Source organism: Nicotiana tabacum, chromosome 21 (genome assembly GCF_000715075.1).
Source record: "Nicotiana tabacum cultivar K326 chromosome 21, ASM71507v2, whole genome shotgun sequence".
NCBI lineage: Eukaryota > Viridiplantae > Streptophyta > Magnoliopsida > Solanales > Solanaceae > Nicotiana > Nicotiana tabacum.
This window is the reverse complement of record NC_134100.1, coordinates 32,759,492-32,785,265: the sequence shown is the minus strand read 5'-3', so window position 1 is coordinate 32,785,265 and position 25,774 is coordinate 32,759,492. Positions and strand designations below refer to the sequence as shown.

The 25,774-nt window shown below is 40.3% G+C and overlaps 1 pseudogene; it reads right to left on the bottom strand.

Moving 5' to 3' along the window:
• Nucleotides 1-24,213, bottom strand: part of LOC107790179 (putative arabinose 5-phosphate isomerase) — a 48,519-nt pseudogene extending 24,306 nt beyond the window's left edge.
• Nucleotides 24,214-25,774: the final 1,561 nt, after the last annotated feature.

The following is a 25,774-nucleotide window of genomic DNA, read 5'->3' as shown; positions in this document are numbered from 1 at the left end:
GGGTAGACACTCTCCACCTCATGTATACGTCTTCCACATAATTCAAACAATACAACCATCCAAATCCTAAGGGATAGTTCTCCCACACAAGGTTAGCCAAGATACTTACCTTAAAAAAGCTAAATCATTACTCTAAAAGGTCCTCTCCTTGTGAAACAACCTCCTGAATAGCTCGAATCTAGCCAAAATAACTTAATATCATAAATAAAAGCCATAGGAAATAATTCTTGATAATAAAACTCTCATCTTTAATGAAAACCAAAAAGTCAACCCTTGACCCGCACCTCGAAACTTGACAAAACTCACAAAATCCGAACACTCATTTCGATACGAGTCCAACCAAATCAAAATCATCTAATTCCGACCTCAAATCGGCCTTCAAATAATTATTTTAAATTTTAGAAAGTTTTTACAAAAAATTCCCAATTTCCTTCAATTCAAATCACTAATTAAATGATAAAAACAAAGATGGAATCACGAAATATAATCAAATCCGAGTCAAGAATACTTACCTCGATCCAAATCGTTAAATTCCCTCCAAAATTGCCCAAAACCGAGCTCTACAACTCGAATATGATAAAATAACCAAACCCTCGAACCATATTCATGTTTCCAGTGAAATCCGCTTTTGCGGTCAATTATCGCATCTGCGATGGACGCTTCTGTGGCAAATGTCTCGCATCTGCGAGAACCCAACAATTGGTGCCCCACCGCATCTGCAGTTCACAAAGCGCTTCGGCACTTATGCTTATGTGACCAGCACGCCGCAGGTGCGGTTTCGCTTATGCGATTGGATGACAGCATCTGCGGTCCCTAACTTCTCCAACCAAAGTCCGCACCTATGTTTGCTTGGCTGCTTCTGCAGCACCACATCTGTGGCCCCTTATCCGTAGGTGCAAAGGCATCAGTACACAGATTTTTCAACAATACAACAAGGTTTTAAAATGATCTGCAACTTGTTCGAAACATGCCCCTCCCCCTCCCCCCCCCAGGCCCCGTCCAATCATACTAACCAATCTCAAAACATAACGCGAACCTACTCGAGGCCTCATATCATACCAAACAACATCGAAACTATGAATCGCACCCCAATTCAAGCCTAATGAAACTAATGAACTTTCAACTTCTACAACTCGCGTCGAATCATATTAAATTAACTTGGAATGACATCAAATTTTGTATGCAAAGTTCCAAATGACACAATAAATCTACACCAACTCCCAAAATCACAATCCAATCCGATATCAACAAAGTCAACTCCCGGTCAAACCTCTCAACCTTCCAAACCTTCAACTTTTCAACTTTCACCAAAAAGCATCAAATAAACCTACGGACCTTCAAATCTAAATCCGGACTTATGCCTAAGTCCAAAATTACCCTACAAAGCTATTAGAATCATCGAAATACCACTCCAGAGTCGTCTACACAAAATCAATCTCGAATCGCCTGGAAAACAAAACTGACCATGCATGCAAGTCATAATACATAATGTGAAGCTTCTCAAGCCTTAAACCACAAAACGAAATACTAAGGCTCAAAACGACTGGTCGGGTTGTTACATTCTCCCTCTCTTAAACAAATGTTCATCCTTGAACGTGCCAAGAACTGTTCCGAAGTCATCAAATCGCTGAATGAACTCACCATACACATACTCACGGGTAGTCCCACCCCACCCCAATCCACATAAGCCCGACAACACTATCTCAACTGAAGATTATTCCTTCAATCTACACCGATAAGTCTTAGAACTAAATTTCAACATCCCAGCATTTTTCCAAAGACCCAATTCCCAACACATACATATTGTATCAGTCTCAACCAACTGCAACAGCTCATGCATACACCTACAAGCTATAACCACACGATATAACACATCAGCCATCTGCCCATATCAACAACTCTGACTGCAATAACTTTCTATAATTAAATCCAGCACCGGCAAATAACCTTATATAAGATAGAAACTCGTCTCAAACTTTCACAACACTTATAATGATGTAAGAAACATGAACATCTCATAACCACTCACACAATCAACAAGTTACATCCAACTCCACCTAGGCACATACCTCAAAATTTGAACCCAACAAGCACAACACGAATATGACTAAATATGAAAAGAGAAATACATGAGAGAACTACAAACAAGTCCAACAGGTACAACTCACCATCGGTATCATACTACGAATCCATTCCACAAGGGAGAAACAAAATATATGAACTAATCACAAGGATCTCATCCTAATATAACTCCACCACGGCACGTAGCCCGGTCCAAACATATCAATCCACATGGAAATACGAGGATTCTATCCTCAGCTCTGAATCACAAGTAGTATACACATCATACCAGTGAAAAACTTTTGCAGAACAAAATCACAACACGTAACAGACTTCCCATACTTGTAGGGCGTCTAAATCACAAGTCATCATCAAACCATCCAGAAACCACATCAAAACTTACAGTAATGAGTAATAGAAAGTTCATTCTAGTCTCATAGCTCTCAATAGTGAACAAACCGAAACGATAGACATGGGCTACAACTATAGAATATCTCAACAAAGGTAAACACATAAGTAGGGTACAGGAATCACGAAACTCACCCATATATGAAGCAGATAGGAGGACTCACACTCATAAATAAGACCGAATCAAAATAATATTGATGTTCCTCTATAACAAACCAAAACCACCCTCTACCAAAGAAAGCATATCAACGGCTGGGCCTCCCCCTCTAGGACGCCCTCTACCCGCCCGTCCTCTACCTCTAGCTTGCTGTGCAGGTGGAGTAGCAACTGGAATGGAGACCATAGACTGAGTGCCCTAATAAAATCCACCTCTCCCGAGTCTGGAACAACCTCTCATGATATGTATAGTATTGCCACACTCATAACAACCCTTCTACAGGCGTGGCTGTTGGTATTGAGTCTGTGTCGGATAACTGGAATAATCGCTGTAGGAACCCCGTGCAGGAGGTGCACTAAATGATGACTGCCCCATATGAGTACCCTGATGTCCCTGAACTAGCTGGAGCACCACGAGTATTTTGAAGTGCGGACTAGGCTAGCCGACTGCCTGAGCCTCCTCCATGATGGGTCATAGCTGAAGAGTAGAATCCATTGAGTCCTATAGAACCTCGAGACTTCTTGTCGTCCTTATCCTCCCTATCCTCAGCTCGAATACGCTCTAACCTCCTGCCAATCTCCACAACTTGCTGAAATTGAGTATCAGTCTCCAACTCCCAAGCCATGATGAATCTAAGGCCATAACTGAGTCCCTCGATAAATCTGCTGACTCGCTCTATGACTTTAGGGACCAGGGTAGATGCATGTCAGGACAACTCGCTGAACCTGATGGCGTACTCTGACACTATCATAGCGCCCTAGTGCATCTTCTCGAACTTTGTGTTCCACGCATCCCTAGGGGTCTAGGGAACAAATTCCCTCAAAAACATCTCTAAAAACTAAGTCCAAGTGAGTGGTGCTGCATCAGCTGGCCTAACCTTCTTATAATTCTTCCACTACTGATACGCTGCTCCTGATAGCTGAAATATAATAAAAACTACTCCACTTACCTCCATAATTACTCGTGGTGCGGAGACTACAATGACACTTCTCTAAAAAACCTTGTGCATCCTTGGTAGTTGTGCCACTAAAAGTAGGTGGATTATACTTCTTGAACCTCTCAGGCCTCTTCTGCTCCTCCTTTGATGCCCTTGGCCTGACCTCAGGCTGAATCAGAATAACAGGTTGTATCAACATAACACCCGAAACTTGACCAATGTGAGCCCGCGGCTTTGGTGTATGAGCGGCGGGAGTCTGAACTCCTCCCCCAATCTCTGAAGTAACTGGTATAACTGGGATCAATCCCGCATGAGCCAATGTACCACACATGCTCAAGAAATGCGCTAAAGGCTCCTGAACTCTGGGGGTAGCAACATGCACATCTGATGTATGTCCCTCAACCAGAGCTACCGGTGGCTCCTCAGGTGCTACTCTGGCAGGTGCTCTAGCTGCGGCACGTGCCCCTTCTCTGACTCTACCTCAGCCCCGGCCTCTCGCAGCTCTAGCAGTGGGCGCGGGTGTCTACTCAACTGATCTGGTAGTGTGTGTCCTCACTATCTATGAGAGAATAGAAATACAAAGGCTTAAACTACGAAAGCAATGAATCCGCATGATACGAATGAAAGAAGTTAAAGTTTCCTAATAGTTCTGTAGACTCTCAAAGATAGGTACAGACGTCTCTGTATCAATCCTCAAGACTCTACTAAACTTTCTTGTGACTCGTAGAACCTATGAACCTAGAGCTCTGATACCAACTTTGTCACGACCCAAAATCCCACATTAGGCGTCGTGATGGCACCTAGTCTCTAAGACTAGGTAAGTCGGTTACTTACAACAGTTAAGCCAGTTAAACGTGATATTTTTAAAAAAGAGTTTAATATATATACATATATGGAGGTGATATAACGCCACGCAGCAATAATCACAATAATCCTCCCAAGACTAGGTAGTACAAAGTCACGAACTCTAAATAAATACATAAAGATATCTCAAAAACTAAATTCAATAGTGTTCGAATAACGAATTAACAGTACAATTGAAAGAACAATGACTCCAAGGGAGTGCAACAACCAAGTAACTCTACCTTGAATCCTCGCGATCAAGAAGCGAACTCTGTCTAAGTCTGTTATCTCCAATACCTAGATCTGCACAAAAATATGCAATTTTGTAGCATAAGCACACCTCGGTCGGTACCCAATAAGTATCAAGACTAACCTCGGTGGAGTAGTGATGATGTACAAAAGACACCTACTAGTCATAATAACATGTGCAATATAATAGTATGAAGCTAATAATGGGAGCAAGAATCAATAAATGGCAACAAGGAATAAGCATGTGATAAAAACAATAAAGTAATCAGAACACTATTAAAGTACTAGTAAAACCAAATAAGGTAAACAAGTGACAACCGAATAATGAAGTTGTTCTAGCATAATTTTACAACAGAATTACTCCGAGATACCTCATCTCAAAATCACAAGTCATGAGTCCTGAATCACAAATCATATGCTCACGGCACCTCATGCCCAAATTATCAATCACTACCGCATGGACAACTCACGTGCCAATATCTCAATCCGCCTAGCATAATCACAGACTCACTATCACAATCCGCCCAGCGTGGTCACAGGCTCAATATCACAATGGAAGCCGATAATACAAGGATACATGTGCATGATTAATTAATCTCAAGTTTCATACTTCTGAACTGGTGTAAGTGGCATGCTACGGTATATGCTTGTGCGAGTGTACTATTACGGTCCAAGTCAACAAGTAATATCAAAGATATCGAGTAGCTTATTGGAAATAAAACAACAAGACACGTAAGGTGCCTGACATACACAAGGAAAATCACTCCATCACACGAATATCATCAACATTATGCCCGCTCGACTGTCAAATATCATCCCTGACATAGCCACTCTTGTCTCTCCACATTGGCAATATCATAATATCCATCCTTGTCGCTCCGCCCAGAAAATACATCATAATGGCCACCCGTATCACTCCGCATAATAGCCACCCTTATCGCTCCACCCAGACAATAACCAAAATAACCACCCGTATCATGCCGCCAGACAATAAATCACAATAGCCAACCATATCACTCTGCATGATAAAAAATAGTGAGATGCCACTCTTATGCTCCGCACTGCAACAATTAATCCACACATAAATCCACATGTTCTAACATCACAACAATACGACATATCAATTCCTACCATAAGTGCACATATGCCACAACCTTCCCAAAACAACAATACCGATGTTACCACAACACATATGCTACAGCTCAACCACGATGTGAACAGGAATCTCAAAAACAACATAATGCAATGGAAAATAACTCGACAATGAAGGATACTCCATAAATAACACTTCAACCTAAATAGGTAAATAAATCTCAATAACTCCAACTTCAATTACTTTCTTATGAATGAACTTAACAATGAAAGGCATGACATATACTAACAACTTCAATTGAATGCATATAAGAGTAACTCAACAACGATAGATAGAACATGTACTAACAATTGTGGTTAAAGCATAATAAACTTGACAATGAAAGATATAGCATGTAATAGTAACTTCAATTAAGACACATAAGAGCAAACTCAAAAATGGAAGCTAGAGCATGAAATAACGTCTACAATCTAAGCATATAAGAATGAGCTCAACAACGAAAGATGTAACAAGTAATAACAACTTCTAATTAAATGCATAAAGTAACCTAATAGTCTAAACCGGTAAAGTTTTCCACATATAAGTAGGGTACACACTCGTCACCTTATGTACATGTCTTCCATATAATTCAAACAATGCAACTAACCCAAATCCTAAAGGGTAGTTCCCTCACACAAAGTTAGACAAGATACTTACCTCAAAGAAACAAAATCAATAATCTAAAAGGTCCTCTCCATGTGAAACAACCTCCTGGACTGTTCGAATCTAGCCAAAATAACTTAATATCATAAATAAAAGCAATAGGAAATAATTACGGATAATAAAGCTTCGATCTTTAATGAAAACTAAAAAGTCAACCCAAAATGTTAATCCCGGGCCCGCACCTCAGAACTCGACAAAACATATAAAATTCGAACACTCATTCTGATACGAGTCCAACCATACTAAAATCATCCAATTCTGACGTCAAATCGGCCTTCAAATCATCATTTTATATTTTAGAAAGTTTTTACAAAAATTCCAAATTTTCTCCAATTCAAATCACTAATTAAATGAAAAAAGCAAAGATGGAATCATGATATGTAACCAAATTCTAATCAAGAATATTCACTCCAATCCAAATCATGAAAACCCTTCAAATATCACCCAAATCTGAGCTCTATAACTCAAATATGATAAAATAACCAAACCCTCGAACTATATACATGCTGCCAGTGAAATCGACTTTTGTGATCAATTATCGCATCTGCGATGGATGCTTCTGTGGTAAATGTCTTGCATAAGTGAGAACCCAACAACTGGCGCCCCACCGCATCTGTGTTTTACAGAGATCTTCTGCGCCCAGTAGGTGCGGTTTCGCTTCTGCGATTGGACGACCACATATGCGGTCCCTACCTTCTCCTACCAAAGTCCGCACTTGCATTCCCTTGGCCGCTTCTGCGGCACCGCATCTGCGGTCCATTATCCGCAGGTGCGAAGGCATCAACACACAAATTTTTCATCAATACAACAAGGTTCCAAAATGATTTGCAACTCATCCGAAAAACACCCTGTGCCCCCGAGACCCCGTCCAATCATACTAACCAGTCCCAAAACATAACGTGGACCTACTCGAGACCTCAAATCATACCAAACAATATCGAAACTATGAATCACACCCCAATTTAAGCCTAATGAAAGTAATGAACTTTCAACTTCTACAACTCGCGCCGAATAATATCAAATCAACTCGGAATGACCTCAAATTTTGCATGTAAGTCCCAAATGACACAATGGAGCTATACCAACTTCCGAAATCACAATCCTAACCCGATATCAACAAAGTCAACTCCCAGTCAAACCTCTCAACTCTCAATATCAACTAAGTCCAAAATCACCATACGAAGCTATTGAAATCATCAAAACACCATTTCAGAGTCGTCTACACAAAAAGCAAACTCCGGTTAATTCTTACCACTTAAGCTTCTAAAACAAGAATCAATCCTCCACATAAATCCCCAATTGCCCGAAAAGTGAAACCGACCATACATGCAAGTCATAATACATAATATGAAGCTTCTCAAACCTTAAACCACTGAACGAAATGCTAATGATCAGAATGACCGATCGGATCGTTACACATATTTACCCCTAAGGAAATATAATATATGCCACCGTACATTTGCTCAAACTGTAAAACTCTTTCCAACCAATCACATTGGGAAGAGTCCTACTAAAACAAATTCCAGGCAAATAACAACAAAAAGATTAATCACATTTCAACAACGGAAAATACATGCATTGCTTGGAAATTTTTCCAGCCAATAAGCAAGAATCCAGAAATGGAGAATTATGACAGGAAATAAATAAGAAAACTGCACACATTTCACGCACAACAAAAATGCATCGATAAGAAAATCTTATTTTCCCTTTCTGAGCATCAGATGCCACTCACATAAGTGATTCTCTTATGTGGGCAGTGTTTAGTGCTGACATATTAATGCAACAAATATTAAACATATGCATAAGCTAGAAATGACATGTTACACATCTCTCCTACAGTAAACTTAAAGATTCTTGCCCCACTAGCTTTCAATGTCTGACGTAAATCACCATCAGCGAATATGCCCAGTAGATGAAACCCGTCATCAATAACAAGCAGGGACCTACAGCTTTTCCAGTCAACCCTACCAGTTGATCCATAATAAGATCTTGTTCCTTGCATATTAGAAGGTCTTCTTTCATTTTCATCACATCTCTCACCTGAAAAGCAACCTGTTAGCAAACCAATCTTTTATCTTCAATGAAACTCTGCAGAATAACGATAAGCTCAGGTATCTGGAACCATTCAACTTTAGCAACATAAAGTTCTCAATTCACTCAATGGCTTGTAGTTGTTGTGAGTCAAGACGCCTTTTGACTTATCAAGATGCAGACATTTGGTCATGCAATGACCCGATTGGTCGTTTTGTGTATTTGAGCCCCATTTTTCCTTTTTATACTTCATACATGTGCATTTGTGGTTTTATGACTTGCGAGGTTAGTTAGGTTCGTTCCGCAAAGGTTTTGGGTTGATTGGACCCTTTAATTCTTGGTTGAGAAGCCTAAGTTGAAAATGTTGATCGAAGTTTGACTTTTGTAAAAACGACCATGAAACGGTATTTTGATGGCACTGACATGTTCGTATCATAATTTTGGACTTGGGCATATGCCCAAAATCGAATTCAGGGGTCCCTAGGTTGATTTGACTTGTTTTGCCGAAAATTGGCAATTTGAGGTTTAAAAGTTTTTCCAAGTTTGACTGTAGGTTGACATTTGACTATCAGGATCGAAATTTCGTTTTGGGACTTAGAATAGGTCTATTTTGCTATTTGTAACTTGTCTGCAAAATTTCGTGTTATTTGGAGTTGGTTCGATAGGATTCAGACACTTGGTTGCAATTCTAAAGGTTCTTGAGTTTTCTTTTGAAATTCATGAGTTTGGATGTCCGATTCGTAGTTCTAGATGTTATTTTCTTATTTTGATCATGAGAGCGAGTTCGTATGATATTTTTAGACTTATAAGGATGTTTAGTTTGGAGCCCCTGAGGCTCAGGTGAGTTTCGGATGTATTTTAGAAAGGTTTGGACCTAATTACAGGTTGCTGGTGTGCTGGTGTCTCATGTGTCACAATTGCGAACACCAACATCACAATTGCAATCATAGCAGAGGGTCTCAGGTGTCGCAGGACCAGATTAGGGTAGGCTCGCATTTGCGACTTCCTCTTAGGCTGTCAGGAAGCGCAATTGCGAGGCTTTCTTCACAATTACAAGGGTTCGCAATTGCAAACCCAGTGTCGCAAATGCGACATCTGCAACTGAACAAAAGGCTGGAAAGTCTGGATTTTATCTCATTTTCTCTCATTTTAGAACCCTAGACTCGGTAGGAGGTGATTTGGGGAGGGAATTTTCACCTACAATCATTTGGTACGTGATTCTAATAAGTTTTCAACTATATTTCATGATTATATATGATATTTAACATCAGATTTATGAGAATCAAAGAGGAATTTTGGGAATTTTTGTCTAAGTTTTGGAAAATAAAAATTTGGGATTTGAGAGTCGAATTGGACTCGGATTTGAAAATAAAACACATACATAGACTCGTGGGGTTATGGGTAGTCAAGATCTACCCTTGAACTCGGGTTTTGACGGGGCGTACCCGGGGTTGACTTTTGTTGACTTTTGGGAAATTACGTGATGGTCATAACTTTATGTATCGTAATTGGTTTCTCTTGCATTGTTTGATGTTATTAAGTCATTTTTGGTTAGATTTGAGCCGTGTAGAGATGAATTTTTGTGGAAAAGCTATTTTTGAGTGTTGATTTTGGCCTAGTTGAGGTAAGTATCTTGCCTAACTTTGTGTGGGGGAGGGGGGAGGGGGAACTACCCCTTAGGATTTGGGTTGATCGTGTTATTTGAATTATGTGGAAGACGTGTACACGAGGCGACGAGTGTGTACACAGGCTTATATAAGGTATTTGACCGGTTTAGGTTCTTAGGCTTCTTCCATGCATTTAATTGAAATTGTCGTAACATGTTGTATCTTCCATTATTAAATTTACTCTCACAAGCTCTATTTGACGTTGTTAGCACATGTTCTATCTTTTATTGTCAAGTTTGTTCTTATATGCTTTAGTTGAAGTTGTTACCTCTCTTATTATCTTGATTACCTCTTTTATTGTTGAATTATTCTTATTTGAAGTTGTTATTACATGATGTCTTTTCGCGTTGTTTATTCTTATGCACTTAGACATAGTTTCTATTTAATACTATCTTATTCATCATTTAGCTTATGATAGACGCTTGAATTAAAAGTTGTCATTTCGTGGAAATACCTTCATTTTGAGTTATTAAAGTTGAAGTTGTGAAAGCTATTAACACATTGAGGTCGAAGTTATTGATTATTAAGATATCTTTCCTTGTTGAGTATTTCTCATTCATTTTGTTATTATTGAGATTCTTGTTCATATTGTGGTTGAGTTGTTGGCTATATATTGTGGTAACATTGGTATTATTGATTTTGACAATTGTTATGGCATATGGACATGTGTGGTGCGAGTTGATTATTGTGTAGTGATACGCATGCAGTGGTGTCACGACCCAATTTCACATATAGATCGTGATGGAGCCCAACATCACTGCTAGGCAAGCCAACTAGTGAATTAAACATATATTTCCTCTTTTAATAAATTTTCGAGTAATTAAACTTTCCTTACTTGCAAGATGTAAGAAGAATAAGAAGTATAAATTAATAAAAACCAAAGTAATAATTTCAAACCACAATTCTACTAGCGTGTGTGCCAAGACCTGGTGTCACAAGTGTATGAGCATCTAGTAGATTATACAAAACTCAACAACTGTCTGAACATGAAATAGACTGAATACAAATACAAAGGAGAGGCTCTAGGAGCTGCAGAACAGCTCAGAAAGCAGCTCACCACTAAGCCTCGGGATATCTTGGATGCGCGCCGGTAGGACCGCCTGATGCACCTGTCTCAGATCCTGCACAAAAAGTGCAGCAAGTATAGCATGAGTAGGTAAACAACGTGTAACCAGTAAGTATAAAGTCTAATCTCGAAGAAGTAGTGACGAGAGGTCGATTTCGACACTTACTATGGGTCAATAATATTAAGATAGGAATATTTAAATAAACACGATTTATGGGAATAATAACAAATTTCCTTAACAAGCAGGATAAAAAATAATTCTTTCACAATTTAAAATTTTCCAATAATTCATTTATCTTCACAAACTGCAATAATAATGTCAAGACACCGTGTAATTGTTATTATTATAAATAACGATTTATGTCGAGGTCGTACGACACGATCCGGAATAATATGTACACTATCGATGGTCGAGCGGCATGAACCATAGATGTATCTATCTACTGCCGAAGCGTTCAGACCGCTCCACAAGAAGAGAAGGATATTTTATAAGCATTTGACATAAACATTTTTGAGGTTTTATACAAAAATAATACGAATTTCATTAACGATCTTCCACAATTTCTCCAACAAATACTAATATAATTTAGGCATTTTTAAATTAACAAGTATGATGCAAGATTTCCAAATAATTCATGAATTGGGTCCTAAAACTACCCGGACAATAGCATAATAGTAGCTACACACGGACTCTCGTCATCTCGTACGTACGTAGCCCCCTCAATTAGAAACAAATATTTATTTAAATCACCTATGGGGTAAATTCTCTATTATAAGGTTAGACGAGAGACTTACCTCGCCTCAAAGCTAACTTCACGGTCACGATTTCACGTTAAGGCCTCAATTTGGTACCGAAAAATCCGAAACTAGCCAAATGTTATATAATTTAATCAATACATACTCAATATTTCATAATTTATCTATTAGAGTAATTACACAACCCAATTTGGTAAAATTTCTAAAATTCACCCCGGGCCCACGTACCCGGATTCCGAAAATATTCAGAGGAAATCGTCACCCATAACCGCAAGAACTCAAATATACAATTTTCATCCCATTCCAAAACCATTTTCTTGGTTAAAATCTCATTTTTATCAAAACCTAGGTTTTTCATCTAAACCCTTGATTTTCACAATTTATATATAATAATTTACTCATAATCTATGTATTTAACTCACAGTAGGTAAAATTAAATTATCTCCCAGTTGATAGGTGAACACCCTCTCAAGAAGCTCCATAATCGCCCAAGAATGGAGAAAATGGGCTAAAAATGGTTGAACCCCGTTTTTAAGACATTCTGTCCGGCACAGTAAAATCCTTCTTTGCGAACGCTGTAATTGCCTCGCGTTCGCGAAGGTAAAATTCCCCAGGCCCTAAAAATGCCCTTCGCGAACGCGACAGAAGTCTCGCGAATGCGAAGGCTTACTTGGCCTACCCTTCGCGAACGCAAAGGGTAAATTATGTTGACCCCTTCCATACCCCGTCCTTCTATGCGAACGCGAGAAGGCCTTCGCGTACGCATAGGCCTGGGATCCCTAAGCTTTGCAAATGCGACCCCCTTCCCCCGAACATGAAGGGTAACTTCCCAGCTCAAATCCTTCATCGCGAATGCGTGAGTCCTTCCGCGTTCGCGAAGAAGGAAACCAAAACTGGAAAATTTGGTTTTTCCAACATTGCTCTGGGCTATCCGAAACTCACCCGAGCCACTCGGGACCCCGTCCAAATGCACCAAGAAGTCTATAAATATAATACGGACCTGTCCGAACTCTCGAAATGCGTAAATCAACAACGAAACTAAGAATCGCACCGCAAAACCGAATTGAATCAAAATGTGAACTTCAAGTTCCCAAATTGCTCCGAATGCGCCGAATCATACTTGGACTACTCGGAATGAATCCAAATTTTGCTTGCACCTCTTAAATCACCATACAGAACTATTCCCAGGCTTGAAATTCCAAACGGACCTCGATTACTCCAAAACCTAATCCAAACCATATTTGAAGAACTTTAAACCTTCAAATAGCCAATTTTCACTATTAAGCGCCGAAATGCTCCCGGATCGCCCAAAACCCGATCCGAACATACGCCCAAGTCTAGAATCATCATACGAAACTACTGGAACCATCAAATCCCGATTCCGATGTCATTTACTCAAAACGTTGATCGAAGTCAAACTTACCCTTTTAAAGTCAAACTAAGGAACCAAGTATTCCGATTTCAACCTGAACCCTTCCAATCCCTGAACTAACCATCCCCGCAAGTCATAAAATAGTAAAAGCACATACGGGAAGTCTTATTTAGGGTAATGGAGTTCTAGAAGGCAAAACGGCCGGTTGGGTCATTATATTCTCCACCTCTTAAACAAACATTCGTCCTCGAAAGGGTTTAGAATCATACCTGGACTGCTGAATAAGTGTGGATATCTGCTCCGCATATCCTCCTTGGCCTCCCAAGTCGCTTCCTCGACTGGTCGGCCCCGCCACTGAACTTTTACTGCAGAAATCCTCTTGGACCTCAATTGGCGAACCTGCCTATCAACAATGGCAACTAGCTCCTCCTCATAACCCAAGCTCTCATCTAGCTTAACCGTGCTGAAGTCTAACACATGCGACAGGTCAGCACGATACTTCCAGAGCATAGATACATGGAAAATCGGATGAACTCCTGATAGACTGGGAGGCAAAGCAAGCTCATAAGCAACCTCCACAACTCGTCTCAACACCTCAAATGGGCCTATAAACCTTGGGCTCAACTTGCCATTCTTCCCGAACCTCATGATTCCCTTCATCGGCGAAACCTTCAGGAGAACTTTCTCACCCACCATGAATGATAAATCACGTGCTTTCTGATCCGTGTAACTCTATGTCTGGACTGTGCTGTATGAAGTTGCTCCTGAATCAACTTTACCTTGTCCAATGCATCCTGCACCAAATCAGTACCATATAACTTAGTCTCGCCGGGCTCAAACCATCCGATGGATGAACGGTATCGCCGACCATATAAAGCCTCAAATGGAGCCATCTCGATGATGGATTGGTAACTGCTATTGTAAGAAAACTCGGCCAAAGGCAAGAAACGATCCCACTAACCTCCAAAGTCAATCACACATGCTCCCTCCAAGATCTGAACTGTCCGCTCTGACTGCCCGTTGGTCTGCGGGTGGAAAGTTGTGCTGAGCTCTACACGGGTCCCCAATTCACTCTGTACCGCCTCTCCAGAAATGTGAAGTAAACTGAGGGCCTCTATCTGATATGATGGAAAATTGGCACATCATGCAACCGAAATATCTCATGAATATAAATCTGGGCCAACCTCTCTAAAGTATACGTAGTCACAACCGGAATGAAGTGTGCCGACTTGATCAACCTGTCGACAATGACCCAAACTGCATCAAACTTCTGCAAGGTCCGCAATAACCCAACTACGAAGTCAATAGTAATGCGCTCTCATTTCCACTTTGGTATAGTCATCTGTTGAAGTAGGCCACCTGGCCTCTGGTGCTCATACTTAACTTGCTGGCAATTTAGGCACCTAGCTACATACTCAACTATGTCTTTCTTCATCCGCCGCCATCAATAATGCTGCCTCAGGTCGCGATACATCTTAGTAGCACCTGGATGAATAGAATACTGAGAACTGTGTGCTTCTTCTACGGTCTTTTCCCTCAGCCCATCCATATTAGGAACATATAGACGACCCTGGAGTCGCAGAACACTATCTTCGTCGATAGTAACCTCCTTGGCACCACCCCGCAGTACCGTCTCTCGGAGAACCAACAAGGGTGGATCATCAAACTGTCGAGCCTTGATCCGCTCAAATAGTGAAGACTGAGCAACAACACATGCAAGAACTCAATTGGGTTCTAAAATATCCAGACTTACAAGTCCGTTAGCCAAGGATTGAATGTCCAAAGCTAATGGCCTCTCCTCTACTGAAATAAAGGCCAAACTACCCATAGTCTCTGCCTTTCTGCTCAAGGCGTCTGCAACTACGTTTGCTTTATCCGGATGATAATGGATAGTAATATCATAATCTTTTAGTAACTCAAGCCACTTGCGTTGCCTCAAATTTAGATCATTTTGCTTGAACAAATGTTGTAAGCTGCGATGATCGGTGTAAACATCACAGGACACTCCATAAAGATAATGCCTCCAAATTTCTAGAGCGTGAACAATCACAGCCAACTCCAAATCATGCACCAGATAATTCTTCTCGTGGGGCTTCAGTTGACGTGAATCATATGCAATAACTCGCCCCTCCTGCATCATTACACAACCTAGGCCAACGCGTGAAGCGTCGCAATACATTGTATACATCCTTGAACTAGAAGGCAACACTGACACCGGTGCTGAAGTCAATACTCTCTTGAGCTTTTAAAAGCTCACCTCAGAATCATCAGACTATCGGAATGGAGCACCCTTCTGGGTCAATTTGGTCAAAGGTGCTGCAATAGATGAAAACCCTTCACAAACCGACGATAATAACTTGCTAACCCCAGGAAACTCCTGGTTTCAGTCGCCGAAGTGGGACGATGCCAATTTTGAACTGTCTCGATCTTTCTGGGATCAACTTTAATACTATCGCCCGATACAATATGTCCAAAGAATGCTACAGAGTCTAGCCAAAATTCACACTTGCAGAACTTAGCATATAGCTTTTGTTTCCACAAGGTCTGAAGCACCACTCTCAAATGTTGCTCGTGCTCCTCCATACCACGCGAATAGATCAAAATATGATCAATGAAGACGATGAAAAACGAGTCGATATACGACCTGAACACCCAGTTCATCAGATCCATAAACGTCGTCGGGTTGTTAGTCATACTGAAGGACATCGCCAGAAACTCATAATGGCCATATCTAGTCCGGAAAGCAATCTTCGAAATATCTGAATCTCGAATCTTCAACTGATGGTACCCTGATCTCAAGTCGATCTTAGAGAACACTCTGGCACCCTATAACTGGTCAAACAAATCATCAATACGCGGCAACGTGTACTTGTTCTTAATAGTGACTTTGTTCAATTGGAGATAATCAATACACATCCGCATAGTCCCATCCTTATTCTTCACAAATAATAGCGGTGCGCCCCAAGGCGACACACTCGGCCTGACGAACCCCTTTGCTAATAACTCCTCAAGTTGTTCCTTCAACTCCTTCAACTCTTTCGAAGCCATTCGGTACAGTGGGATAGATATAGGTTGGGTACCTGGGGTAGAATCAATACAGAAATCAATATCATGATCTGATGGCATGCCTGGAAGATCTGAAGGAAACACATCGGAGAACTCTCAGACTACGAGCACTAAATCAATTGCTGGATTCTCTGCAGCAGTGTGCCGAACATAGGCCAAATAAGCCAAACAACCCTTCTCGACCATGTGTCGAGCCTTCAGAAAGGAAATAACCCAACTAGATGCACTGACAGACGAACCCTTCCATTCCAATCTAGGCAACTCCGGCATCACCAAGGTAACAGTCCTGGCATGGCAATCTAGGATGGCATGATATGGAGATAACTAGTCCATGCCCATGATGATCTCAAAGTCGTTCATATAAAGAAGCATAAGATCTGCTCTAGTTTCGTAACCACAGAATGTAATAATGCAGGTCCGGTAGATCCGATCTACAACAACAGAATCGCCCACAGGAGTGGACACATAAATATGATTACCCAAGGACTCACGAGAAACATCCAGAAAATGAGCAAACAGAGATGACACATATAAATATGTAGACCCCTAGATCAAATAATACTGAGGCATCTCAACCGCAGATAGAAATAATACATGTGATCACGCCATCTAAGGCCACTGCATCTGGTCTGGCCAGAAACGCATAGAACCTAGCTAGAGCGCCACCTAACTGGCCTCCACCTCTAGGACGGCCTCTACCCACCTTCCCTCCACCTTTGGGTGGCCAGACGGCTAGTGGAACAACTGGTGCTGTAATCATAGACTGCTGACCTTGTTGCACTGCCTTGCCACAAAGCCTGGGGAAGAATCTCCGCACATGACTGAAATCCCTGCACTCGAAACAATTCCTCAGTATGGTGGATTGCTAACCTAAAATATGTCCCTGATGACCTGAATACCCACTGGAGGAGCCCTGAATAGCTGGTGAGCGGTAAGAACTCTCTGGTATAGCACTAAAATAAGGTCGCATTTAGAGCATTCTGAGGAGGTGGATGTGCTGGACATGGGGGCCTGCTGGACTGACCCCTCACGAACTGACCTTTGCCCCTAGCCGGGGCACCACTGAAATCTCCCGAATATCAAAACTGCTTGTCCCACGCCACCTGCTCTCAGCCCCACTGACGGACACCCTCGATCCTCCGAGCAATCTCCACAACTAGCCCGTAAAAAGTTCCCATCTCCACCTCTCGAGCCATGTTGGCCTGAATACTAGAGTGCAATTCGGCGACAAACCTCCGCACTCTCTCTTCAATGGTAGGTAGTATCATAAGTGCATGGCGAGACAACTCAGAGAATCTACCTCATAGTCAGTCACTGACATCTGACCCTGTTGGAGCTGCTCGAACTGGAACCGTAACTCTTCCCTCTGAGAGGGTCGAATGTATCTGTCAAAGAAGAGGTGTGTGAACTGTTCCCAAGTCATTTGAGGGGAACCTGCTGGTATGCCGAGAAGATGTGACTGCCACCACTTACGGTCCCTGCCCTCCAACTAAAAAGTGGTGAAGTCTACCATGTGAGACTCTAGTATCCTCATGTTGTGCAGTTTGTCCCTGCACCGATCAATAAAGTCCTGGGGGTCCTCATGTCGCTCACCTCCGAAAGGAGAAGGGTGAAGCCTGGTCCATCTGTCCAATAGCCTGTGCGGATCACCTACCACAGCTGGTATGGGCTCCGGTGTAGCTGTTGTAACTGGTTGTGCTCCGCCCACGAGTAGTGCACAACAGTTGCATACCCATGAGCCTCCCCCCTTCCGTCTGAGATGTGGTTGGGTCTACCGAAAATAAATCGGCCTGAGTCATAGTATCCATGAACCGCAGCATATGGCCCATAACCTCCTGAAATCACGGAGCAGTTGTGAAATCCACCGGAGCTGGCCCTGCAGCATGCACCTCGCCCTTTTCCTTAATAATAGGATACTCTACTGGATCCACTGGTGGCATAGCAGGAGCAACTCTGGTATATCCTCGTCCCCTACCACGGGCTGGAGCCCTCCGCCGACCTCTGCCTCAGCCTCTAGCAATAGGGGGAGCAGTTCTTCCCTGGTCTGGAACCTCCGTAGAGCGCGTCATCACCATCTGTGAGGGAATACGGGAAAGATAGTTAGTATTACATCAACTGCACGATAGGAGATGGAGAAAGGTAGTTTCCTAACACCCTATAGCCTCTGGAAGATAAGTACAAACGTCTCTGTACCGATCCGCAAGACTCTATTTGGCATGCTCATAACTTGTGAGACTTACGTGAATCTAGTACTCTGATACCATGTTGTCACAATCCAATTTCACCTATAGATCGTGATGGCGCCCAACATCACCGCAAGGTAAGCCAACTAGTGAATTAAACATATATTTCCTCTTTTAATAAATTTTCGAGTAATTAAACTTTCCTTACTTGCAAGATTTAAGAAGAATAAAAAGTCTAAATAAATAAAAACCAAAGTAATAATTTCAAACCACAATTCTACAAGCGTGTGTGACAAGACCTGGTGTCACAAGTGTATGAGCATTTAGTAGATTATACAAAACTCAACAAATATTTGAACATGAAATAGACATAATACAAATACAAAGGAGAGGCTCTAGGAGCTGCAGAACGGCTCAGAAAGCAGCTCACCACTAAGCATCGGGATATCTGAGATGCGCGCCGGTAGGACCGCTTGATGCACCTGTCTCAGATCCTGCACAAAAAGTGCAGCAAGTGTAGCATGAGTACGTAAACAACGTGTACCGAGTAAGTATAAAGTCTAATCTCGAAGAAGTAGTGACGAGAGGTCGACTTCGACACTTACTATGGGTTAATAATATTAAGATAGGAATATTTAAATAAACACAGTTTATGGGAATAATAACAAATTTCCTTAACAAGCAGGAAAAAAAATAATTCTTTCACAATTTAAAAATTTCCAATAAGTCATTTATCTTCACAAGCTACAATAATAATGTCAAGACATCGTGTAATTCTTATTATTATTAAGCACGATTTATGTTGAGGTCATACGGCTCGATCCGGAATAATGTGTATACTCCCGAGGGTCGAGCGGCATGAACCATAAATGCATCTATCTACTGCCGAGGTGATCGGCCCGCTCCACAAGAAGAGAAGGATATACAAAGTTCATTAACGATCTTCCACAATTTCTCCAATAAATACTAATATAATTTAGGTATTTTTAAATTAACAAGTATGATGCAAGATTTCCAAATAATTCATGAATGGGGTCCTAAAACTACCCTGACATAAGCATAATAGTAACTACGCACGGACTCTCGTCACCTCGTACGTACGTAGCCCCCTCAATTGGAAGTAAATATTTATTTAAATCACCTATGGTGTAATTTTCCTCTTACAAGGTTAGACAAGAGACTTATCTCACCTCAAAGCTAACTTCCCGGTCACGGTTTCGCGTTAAGGCCTCAATTTGGTGCCGAAATATCCAAAACTAGCCAAATGTTATATAATTTAATCAATGCATACTCAATATTTCATAATTTATCTATTAGAGTAATTAACCAACCCAATTTGGTAAAATTCCTAAAATTCACCCCGTGCCCACGTACCCGGATTCTGAAAATGTTCGGAAGAACTCAAATATATAATTTTCATCCCATTCCATAACCATTTTCGTGGTTAGAATCTCATTTTTATCAAAACCTAGGTTTTTCATCTAAACCCTTGATTTTCACAATTTACATGTTATAATCTACCCATAATCTATGTATTAAACTCACAATAGGTAGAATTAACTTACCTCCAAGTTGTTAGGTGAACACCCCTCTCAAGAAACTCTAAAATCGCCCAAGAATGGAGAAAAAAGGGCTAAAAAATAACTGAACCCCGTTTTTAAGACATTCTGTCCGGCACAATAAAATCCTTCTTCGCGAACGTGGTACGTGCCTCGCGAACGTGAAGGCTTACTTGGCCTACCCTTCGTGAACGCGAAGGGTAAAATATGTTGACCCCTCCCATGCCACGTCCTTCTATGAGAACGCAAGAAGGCCTTCATGAAGGCATAGGCCTGGGATCCCCAAGCGTCGCGAACGCGACCCCCTTCCCGCGAATGCGAAGGGTAACTGCCCAGCTCCCCAAATCCTTCATCGTGAACGCATGAGTCCTTCCGCGTGCGCGAAGAAGGAAGCCAGAACTAGAAAATCTGATTTTTCCAACATTGCTCCGGGCGGTCCGAAACTCACCCGAGCCACTCGGGACCCCGTCCAAATGCACCAACAAGTCTGTAAACATAATACGGACCTGCTCAAACTCTCGAAATGAGTAAATCAACAACGAAACTAAGAATCACACCCCAAAACCGAATTGAATTAAAATATGAACTTCGAGTTTCCAAATTGCTCCGAACGCGCCAAATCATACTTAGTCTACTCGGAATGACACCAAATTTTGTGTGCAAGTCTTAAATCACCATACGAAACTATTCTCAGGCTTGGAATTCCAAACTAATGTCGATTACTCCAAAACCTACTCCAAACCAAATTTGAAGAACTTTAAATCTTAAAATAGCTAACTTTCACTATTAAGCGCCGAAACGCTCCCGGTTCGTCCAAAACCTGATCCGAATATACGCCCAAGTCCAGAATTATCATACGAACCTAATGGAACTGTCAAATATTGATTCCTAGGTCGTTTACTCAAAATGTTGACCGAAATAAAACTTGGCCTTTTAAAACCAAACTAAGAAACCAAGTGTTCTGATTTCAATCTGAACCCTTCCAATCCCTGAACTAACTATCCCCGCAAGTCATAAAATAGTAAAAGTATATACGGGGAGTCTTATTTAGGGGAACGGGGTTCTAGAAGGCAAAATGACAGGTTGGGTCGTTACAGGTGGTATAAGGATAGGGTTGATACGCATGAGGTGAGATAAGGCGGGATTTATACTCGTGGTGCTAGTAAAGGAATTACTTGAAGCCACTCGGTGAGATAAGGAGGCTAAAATGCATGTAGCTATTTTGAAAAAATATTTTCAAAATAAATGCAAGGCTCATGCATTGATATAAGGAAGATTATGATTGTGACTTGTGAAATGAGATTATGAGGTGTGGTACCTCGGTTGTGATTCTTGTTGTACATTATATGTTAAAAAGGCTTGTTTATTTGGAACAATCGTTATCTTTTCTTTATTGTTTTTACTTATATTTTACGGTACTTGATCACTTGTTGTTCTTATCATGTGTTCACTCTTTGTTGCCTTTATTGCCTTAAATTTCGTCGTTAGCCTACATTATTGTACTACTTTGTTGTCATTCATTTTCTCGCTTTCCATTATTAGACTATGTGATACTCTGTTCAGTTTTCTTATCCTAGTAGGTGTCTTAGCCTGGCCTCATCACTACTCTACCGAGGTTACACTTGATACTTACTGGGTACCGTTATGGTATACTCATGCTACGTTCTACACATTTTTGTGCAGATCCAGGTACATCTGCTCGTGTCGAACGCTAGTGATTGATCAGTTATATTCGGAGACTTCAAGGTACACCTGATCAATGTTCGCAAGCCTCAAAGTCACCTTCTGATTTAGTTGTATTACTGTTTATTTCCCGTTCAAAACAGTATTGTACTTCGAGATTATTAGTGTACTCTCTGTAGAACTACGACTCGGTTCCACCAGGTTTTGGGAGTTATTTGACAGTTGTGCCATTTAAGTTTATTTATGATAGTTTAACAACTTAACTTGATATCTAAGTTGTTATTTCTGCCAGTCCTCAATGTATGTTATGTTCACCTAATCTTAGAGATTAGGTGTCATTACGATATCGTAAGATGGGAAACTGGGGTCGTGACATGTCCAATTCTTAGCACGCTGCTGAAGATTAAAAATCAGCTAGTCCAAGTGATATTACCTTGCATGTCCAATCATCTCAAGGGAAAACAAGTGAATTTAAGCATCATTTCAAGGATTGACGGGATATTATCCGTACGCAAGCGGAACAACCGCATAAGATGCTGGAATTTGATGCCCCAACATTTAACTTGTGTTATCTGATATGCTTGGCAAACGGGCGGGTCGGGTCGGATATTCGCGGATCGAAAACGGGTAATTCAAAAAACGGATAAATTATCTGATCCGACCCGTATTTGAGATGGGTAAAAACGGGTTATCCGACGGATAATATGGATATCCATATTGTCCATGGCTTTTTGAATATGATCACTTATGGGGGAATTCCTAATCTCCCAAACTTGAGGAAACCCCAATTTGAGGCTTTACAAATGTAAAAGTTAAACATATAAGTTATCCATTAGTTATCCATTTGGTTAACCATTTTCTAAGTGGATAATATGCATGGTTCTTATCCATACTCAACCCATTTTTAAAAAATTTATTATCCAACCTATTTTTTAATGAATAATATGGGTGGATAACTGTTTTCTTTTTACTCATTTTGTCACCTCTACTTACCATCAACTAATTGCAATGGAGCATAACTATCTAGGGTTGCATTAGCATGTAATGAAAGAAGCATTAAGACTCGAAATCTTTGAAACAACCAATACTGTACATAGTAGAATGACATTTACTACTAGAACTCCTCAATCCCAAGCTAGTTTTGATTAGCAATATGAATGTCTATATCCATTTTGTGCTACTTGGTTTGATTTCATTCCAATACCCTCAATCTGTCGTACCATTTAAGGGTTCTCTAAAGCTAGACGTACAAAGTCATATTAAAGAAACCAAAGCTTTCATTACTAAGATTCCAAACATTGTTTTTCAATAGGAAGTGGCAGAGGGAAGCTGGAACAAGATAGAACCTTGTCCATGTTCATACATTCCAGCATTTTTATGCAAGGTGAACATGCAACAAATTTTAAGATAAGGACAAAATGCCATCAATAGAATCAGTCTCAAGCATTAACTAATCTAAATTTATTTTAGAATTTTAAAAACACCACGTACGTCTTTTCACATTTTCACAAAAAAGAGAGATAATTATATTAATTAATCACCTTAAAGATGAAGCTTTTCCCGATCCTCCCAGCAGGGTGATTCACGACAAACCTTTCTCTGCTAGAATTCCTGGTCCCCATCTGAATAGCAGTAGATGTCACGGGTTCCAAATCAAAAGGACACCACATTTCTCTTTCCCGAGGCAAATGCACATTCATATCACACAACCCCATCAATTACACAAGTCACACAAATCAAATACACCCCTTTAGCCTTAGCACAAGGCACAAGCCTTAACAATTCTTCTGTATTCTCGCTCTTGCTGAACATAACGTCCAAACATAATTAGAACCTAAGATTCCTGTATCTCCATGAAGTGCGTGCATCCGCAACGGATAAAAACCACCCAAGATATTTATTCCAAGAGAAATGAAGGTTTGTGAGATTTTCTTAGACTGATTTTCCAAACAATTGTGCCTTTGGAATTGAGGAGAGTCTAGGTGAAGGTTAGATTTTGAGAGAGATCCAAATTTTGGAAGAAGTGATTGATCGACGTAATTTTGTTGGGATTTGAAGAGGTTAAGAAGATGGGTTGAGTCTATTGAGGATTCTTTAGAGCAATGGTCCAACGATAATGATGATGGTGGAAGAGACCCCATTTTTGAGTTTTTTATTTTTTTCTCTGTGTTATCTTCTTGTATATTGGGAGTTTTTTCTGATAAATTAAAGAAGTTTGGGTTGTTAATTCTGTTAAGTATAAACGCAGGGGGAGAGAGGCTGGATTGTGAACTTCCATCATTCAACACGAATATCTTACCTGGAAAATAACTCCATTATTCTTTTGGTCAAAGAGTTTACATATTACGATAAATGTTGTGCCATGTAACAAACCCAACGACAACATATCTATGAAAGACTAGTTTCGGAACTCATAGTTAGGTTAGACAGGTTTTAAGTTTACGAGTTATTATAATAAATATAAAATTAATTGACGATAATAATTGATATCAATATTATTAATATTTAGTAGATTTTTTATTACATATATTTTATTTGGCTACTAGATTCGCCCTTGAACCTATATCTTCCCTTTAAATCTGCCCCTGGTTGGAAAACTTGATTATGGGAAGTGTAAGCTAAAATTTGCAGGTCTAGTACATGGCACCAAACGGTAAGTAACTCTAGTACACGACACTAAATTGTATGTAAGCTAAGGAGCTATGGAAGAAACCATGAAATCAGAGGCGGATCCAGAATTTGAAGGTTTCGGGTGCCATATTGCTTTGGACTTTGACTTGATCTCTTTTGAGTTTCGGTTCGGATTATTCGTCCTTTGGATTTATATAGACAAATCGATTAAATAAAATAATTTAATAATTATGGTGAGCAAAGCACAAAACTTCAATAATATAACTAATATCAACAAAAGGTAGTATTATTCATTTATAATTGACTGGAGCTATGTTTGACTAAAAGATGGGCAAATAGGACTAAAACTCATCGTAGATGCATATTTAGATACTCAAAACAACAACTTACTTAATAAATACTAGAAAGTTTTTTTTTTGGTAGAACACTAGTATAAACTTTGAAATAAAAGCAAGAATATATAAAATTAAGAAAGTCAATAAGAACTCATAAGAAAAAAAAGAGTCAGCAACAATTGGAGGAAAGTAAAAAAAAAAAAAAAAAAAACAAGGAAAAGAAAGAAAAGAAGAAGTTAGTTACGAAAAATGCAATTAAGCAAGTCAATAAGAACTCATAAGAAAAAAAAAGAGTCAGCAACAATTGGAGGAAAGTAAAAAAAAAAAAAACAAGGAAAAGAAAGAAAAGAAGAAGGAAAAAAAAGGAGAATGAATCTTCTGTAAGCAGCAAAACAGAATTAGTTACGAAAAATGCAATAAACTTGGGCTCGATCCCATGCCCTGAGAAGGAAACTTTAAGCCTGCGCCAGTGGCACCAAGCAGTCATTTGTTATCTCGGGTGCCACTTTATTTATTTATCCAATTTTCTATATATACATATATATACAAACAACATTTCGACCGAGGTTGTAACGATCCGATCGGTCGTTTTATTTTCTAGATCCCCGTTCCCCTAAATGACTCCCCGCGTATGTTTTTACTATTTTATGACTTGCGGGGATAGTTAGTTCAGGGATTGGAAGGGTTCGAATTGAAATCGGAACACTTGGTTTCTTAGTTTTACTTTAAAAGGCCAAGTTTGACTTTGGTCAACGTTTTGAGTAAACGACCTCGAAATCGGAATTTGACGGTTCCAGTAGGTTCGTATGACGATTTTGGACTTGGACGTATGTTCGGATCGGGTTTTGGATGACCCGAGAGCGTTTCGGTGCTTAATGTTGAAAATAGGCTTATTGAAGGTTTAAAAGTTCTTTGAATTTGGTTTGGAGTAGGCTTTGGTGTTATCGAGGTCCGTTTGTATTCCGAGTCTCGGAA